The 6,100-nt window shown below is 38.7% G+C and overlaps 1 long non-coding RNA gene across 1 annotated transcript in view; it reads right to left on the bottom strand.

Annotated features, from left to right (window-relative positions):
- LOC135261290 (uncharacterized) overlaps positions 1 to 6,100 on the bottom strand; it is a 199,352-nt gene that overhangs the window by 24,964 nt on the left and 168,288 nt on the right. The window lies entirely within an intron of this gene.

The following is a 6,100-nucleotide window of genomic DNA, read 5'->3' as shown; positions in this document are numbered from 1 at the left end:
GGCAGAAAGAGAATGAAGATGTCACAATACCCCATTAATTTCCCTGGCCCGCCGCACCTATTGCCTCTCAGACCTCCCCTTCCAGGTCGACCTGTTCTCTCAGCGCTAATCTCACAGAGCTGGGACACACAGGCAATTAACCCCCCACCCCCCTTCAAATCTGCTCTCACCATAGGGCATTTTAGGATTTATTTTTACATTAAGTTCCTTTGAAGGTGATGCGAACGTGCAGGTTGTGAAGCAGTTTATACAAACTGCAGAGGTAGAGGGGGAGAGAGGCTCATACTGCTGGATGCCCGGGATACGGTCACGGTCATTCTAGTGAGGATGCGGACCGTGATTGCGACGCGGTCAGCGTGAATTTGTCCAGCATTCAGCGTACGTTTGGGAGGGAAACCGGGCACGATGCACAGAACATTGTGAACGCCAACAGTGCCGTCGTGTCAACCACAATTAAAAAATGTCTCTGAAAAGATCAAAATGAATGAAAGGTGAGCACAACGGGTGAGGTAATAAATCACAGAAACACAATCTAAATGCAAATACCAGTTTTCAGAAGCACAAATAAATCTCCTCCATATGTAGACTACCTCTTATTTTCTGAAGAGAAATGAAGTGAGCGCATAGGGAAAAATATATAAGAAGAAGTACCTCCTCAACATTACTGCATATACATTTCTGCGTCCCATAAACTTGGATTTCTTGGAAGTGTCTTATTGATTTTCAGTTCTCAGAATGGTTAAAAAAAATGTATCTGAGGCATTTGGTTTTGGTTGAAAAGACAAGGTAAGGTTTCTGGAAGCACAGAAATCTCATACTTCTCGTGTGATGTCCCCTCTGGCCTACACTACACAGCCGATGCACAGGAGCAGACTTGTACTGGAATTAACAGACATTTTATCTCTCTATTTGACAGATTCACAGCAAACCCATTCTTACCTCATCCTTGAAATGTCAGTACAATACTAATGCTGAAAAAAAAACAGATCGAGCAATTGTCCTCCAACTGGCCCTTATGCCCTGATTCTCAGCTGTATAATGTTTTCAGTTGGGCACTAGGGGGCAGTATCTCTCTTTATTGAGATTTTGAACCATTATAAAAACCCTGGAAAGAACTGCATGTTCGTACTAAATGGGTATGGTACGCTTTCGCTTTCCAATCAAAATAGTGCTAGGCACATAGATATGAATTCTGATTTTGGCATGAAGATATTGGGCAATTATAAGTTAGACTGAACAGGTTATGAGCACAAGAAAGCCAACATTATCCTGGTACTTATATAAGATAAAATGGAATACTTGTGTAAAATTATTACTTCTCTCTCAACATTTAATAGTAATCTTATATATGTGGTCTTAAGTGCCCACCTGAATTAGGCTGCATCCCTATTTTCGGTAAAATGCTCAGTTCTTCAGTTCCCTGAGTCACCACCTTTACATTCCTTTAAAAAAAGGATTGGGGTTTGTCTGTAGATAGAATTATGCCACACTCGGAATGAAGGGTGATTCTGATGTGCAAGGAACATCTATCACTGTCACAGCTAGTAAGTACAGATACTGTACGAAAACACAAACAACTGGCACTGTAACTGGCAGGGATGGATATGCCAGAAATGAACAATCTTTGCTAAAGATCACATGCTCACATATCTAGCTACAGCATTCCTCCAAAAGGCATAATTAATTTTATGCTAATATGTCACCATAAGGTGGATATTTCACTGACTCTGCTGAGCCTTGTTTGTCCTTTGGTTTCTTTGTGAGCAAGCTCGGGAGACTGTGCGTACTTTTGTCATCATCGCCACTCTCCTTGAATGAAATGAGCAATCACATCCTGAGGTGACTCACAAGGCAAAGATGTGGCCATGGTAAATATATGTCTCTGCAGCTTTTTCACCTTTGTGTATGTGTGTGTGTGTGTGTGTGTGTAACAGAGAGAGAGAGAGAGAGAGAGAGAGAGAGAGAGAGAGAGAGAGAGGTAATTGCAGTGAAGCACAGGAAAAAGTGGCTGGTCTCATTGACCCTTAAAGCATCAAATGAGGGCAGGGTTTCCAAGAGATTCCCCCAGAAAAATATCTGCCAGCTGTGTGGTGTATAAGGAAATGAAAACATGTGACATATGAGATTCAACCAAAAAAGACCAAAATGATCAAGGGTAATATCATTCTGTGTTTATACTCAGCCATTCACTCTAAGCGATATTTACAGGAGCCCATGTATGCAAACATTTCCTCCAGGGCAAAATTCTCAAGTAGAAAATATCAAGCGTGAGGGGTTTGGAAAATAACTGTGACGGCATTATGTAAAGCACCATGCAGGCATGCACAGAACGGACTCACACACACAGCAACAAATGGGCAAATGTGAACGCATGCGATCAAAAAACACCCCTTCATATGCACCTCAGTGGGAATGGCTGGATGTCAATTTTAAAGATTTACACCAATTCTGGAGACATTTAAAGGTGTCCAATGAAACACTTATATGGGGAATATGATTTGAAAGAAAGAAAAAAAAGAAAAAAGAAAAGAAAATCAAGTGAAAGGGCAGCATTTCCTCACAAAGCACATGATGGAGTTCAGCCATTAGCTCCAGGCAAAAGAAATGGAAAAATATACCTTTCCCATTTCCTGATCATTTTTTTCAGGGGTACATTGAGGAATTCCTTCCTTGGCTTCTGCATCCGTGTGGTGAACGGTGGCAGCACACTGTAGCTCGACGCTGTTTTAACGCCGTGGGTTAAAGGTCACAACCAACATCATTACAGGCCTGCATCATTGCAACTGCAATCTATTATTCATCATATAAAGTTGCTGTGTTAACATTCCATGAACAAGGTCCCACTACTCCTTACACACCGTTCTAGCGTAGCCTACTACACTGGCTAATCAATGTTCATAAAGACTGGAGCCAAAGACGTTAACACTAGTAACTACACTCCCAAAAGCACATTGAGCGGTGTGAAACAATTAGCACCCCATTCACAGATGTCATGTTAAGGGCCTGTGGGTATAAAACTGTGTTACAGAGCCTCTTTGCTAAAAGGTGTTAAAGTGCATTACTATATATGGATATTCAAGTTCACTATATTGATTTCTTTACTATATTGATATGTATTTAAGTGAAATTCACATGCGTCACTGCAGTAACTCCCAGATATGAAGGCATCGGGAATGGTGGAAATGTTTGCATTGCATTTGAAAGTGCCATGAAATCACACATTTTCTATGAAGCCTTTTGATTTCAATTGTATATTTATATTACAGTCGCCTATATTTTAATTATTTATACCAAATTTTTTAGCTTTAAGCGAAAAATCCACAATAAAATCAGTAGTAATCAGGGTCGTTAGAACTTTCAGCATTCTGAAGGATCAATTTAGGGATTTTTTGTGGTTTTGTGATAGCATTTTCAGTTTTTATCAATAGTAAAGCATACATAGTATAGCATGAACTTTCCAAAATGAAATTCACAAATATTTTTATAAAATAATTGGTTCACAAATAAATTCAACTGATCCACAAATAAATGCAGCCGATCCACAAATAAATGTAACAGGTTCAGAAATAATGTAACTGGTCCTCAAATAAAAAATTGTGGGTTCACAAACATGTTTTTCCGCTAACAAACAAATCTTTCCTGGAAAATGACTCGATGTGCATTTCTGCATTTCCTGGCGTAGGTGGAATCGCTACCATTTATTTCTGCAATTTTGAGACAGCCACACGTGCAAATAAACCCATAAATACGTTTTTTTTTTCCACTGAGACTACTCCAGCCAATCTAATTTTAAGACATCCTTCTGCTAATGTCCACATTACTCTGACCAATCACAGCACGTATATGCTCACTGAATCAGGGTTGTGTACTTCCCCTTGGTCGGGAAAACATTTCTGTAATGGTTGGCTAATTATGCGGAAACCAGTAGAGTTCAGTATGTTTGCGACAAAAAGCTTGTATGATATAACTATCTAGCTAGTTATATCATATGACTGACATTCAGATATTTATAGAAAATCAGAGCTATAAATGCAGGGTGCTGACTCTATGGTTTTCAATACCAAGCTATCAGTTATATCACCTCTTTTCACTCTGTAATCCATAGCTGTGCAGTTACTGTGCAATTGATGGAGCAGGAACAGGCAGATTGCTAATATGTAATCAATAATCCACCTGATCTGAATCGTGAATAATCGAAAACAGTTGTGAGCACTCGGTAAAGCTATTAAAATGCACGTCATGGCAGCTGAGACAGTAATAAAATAATGTTCACAGGATCAAAAACAAATTCTGCTGCTGTATAAACATATTAAGACATTTACATTAAAACATTTTTTATTTTATATTATTTGTTATAATATCTGTAAACACGTGTGTAGATAGTTCATTTATCTTCAGTACTTAGAAAAATACTATTTTTCGTTGTCTGATACATACTTTTTTGGAATTGCAGGATGGATCTACGGCCTCAATCTCAGCATAGAAAACATTGTACTTAAATTTGCATTCATGCGAACAACATATGAAAAATTATTAATTCTAAACACTGGTGCTTGTAATTTGTAAATACTACTTTACATTATGTCAGTCAGCTGAAGGCACAATGACAATGAAGCGTTGGGTAATTACCTGACCATTTATAAGTATGTTGTACACCATCAAACTACATACACATGAGCTCAGACAAAGTCCTACTCAGCAAAAAGGGGTAGTAAAGCTTTGTGTTTTAATTAAGTTCTCAGATTATACTCAAGAGAAACAAAATACATAATATTGAGCTGTACATATTTCCTCCGGGAGAACAAAGTTAATCTAACTTTAAGCTTCATGGTGTTGCCATGGACACATAATTCTATAAATAAATGATTCTGCGGTGCAGTAGCACAACTTATTGCCTGCCATTTTGTTCCATAAAGAACATGAGCGATGAATGTAGTCTAACATGTTATTAGACCGTGGTACACATGACCAGAAATAAGCAGAGAAATTACAGAACCAGTCATGTAACCGAGCGCTATCCCCATGCTAGCCGGTGAAGTGGACAGTAATACCGCTACCAATTATAGAAGTTTGTCTCTGGTGGAATTAAAACGAAACACAACGGCTTTCCAGAGAGACTTTCAGGTGAGTTCCAGGCTGTGTTGCTTTCGCTTATTAAAAAAGCTGGATGCTCTTGTTACTCTGACTGCCGTCCCTTCCCAGTATTTTGTGAGCGGGCATCTCTGGGGGCTCTTCAAGTGGCGGGATTGTTTTAGATATCACCCAATGAGTAATTAATCACAGCTGCCAGCCCAACACGTATTAAATAACCGACTGTCTGAAAGTTCCCCTCTCTCGTTTTTGTGCACATAAATAGCACAGAGAGGTTATTTAAGATTGAATTCTCAGTTGCTGACCCCTGTGCCCTTTGCTAAGAACAAGCGCAGCCCAGCAGAGGTGACATCGTTATGCTGAATTAAATTCACGCTCACAACAGAAATTCTGAATCTCGGAATCGACGTTTGAAGAGAAAGCCTTTCTGCTCTGCAGGTGAACAATACGAGCATTTACTGTGTCACCAAAACACTTTCAGATACCGTTTCCTCATAATACTTATGCAGTAGTTAACCATCAGTAGTAAAAAATCAATTTTTGCATTTGACTGTAATTGGTTTTCCTATGTGTTTGCCTAAAATATTTAAATGCATTCGTAACAGCAATTCTCCTCATATAATAAATAACAAATGAACCCAGTAACATGCAATTGTATCCAATCCTATCAATAAACATATGTGGCTATAATATTGAATGGTATGTTGTGGTTAATTGGCTCCTGTGGAACCAATTAAATCAGCGCCAAGTCCATAGAGTAACATGAACAGAAAAGATAATAATGAAATGGATTTAAATGAAATAGCTATCTTGTTGTCCAAGATGAATATATTGTAAGAATTCATAGTCATTCGAAATCTAATCATTTAATGGCAGCAACACTTCACTGAGGGTGTCTACGGTTTATTTGCCTGTAACTTCAATTACTTTTACTGATGTTGTGAATTAAGGAAATCAAGAGACTGTAAAAGGTCACTTTATTTCGCGAGCAAACACATCCAAATCTCCA

The sequence above is a fragment of the Anguilla rostrata genome, chromosome 8 (genome assembly GCF_018555375.3).
Source record: "Anguilla rostrata isolate EN2019 chromosome 8, ASM1855537v3, whole genome shotgun sequence".
NCBI lineage: Eukaryota > Metazoa > Chordata > Actinopteri > Anguilliformes > Anguillidae > Anguilla > Anguilla rostrata.
Note: the sequence above shows the minus strand (reverse complement) of the source record. Positions and strands in the feature narration are given on the sequence as shown.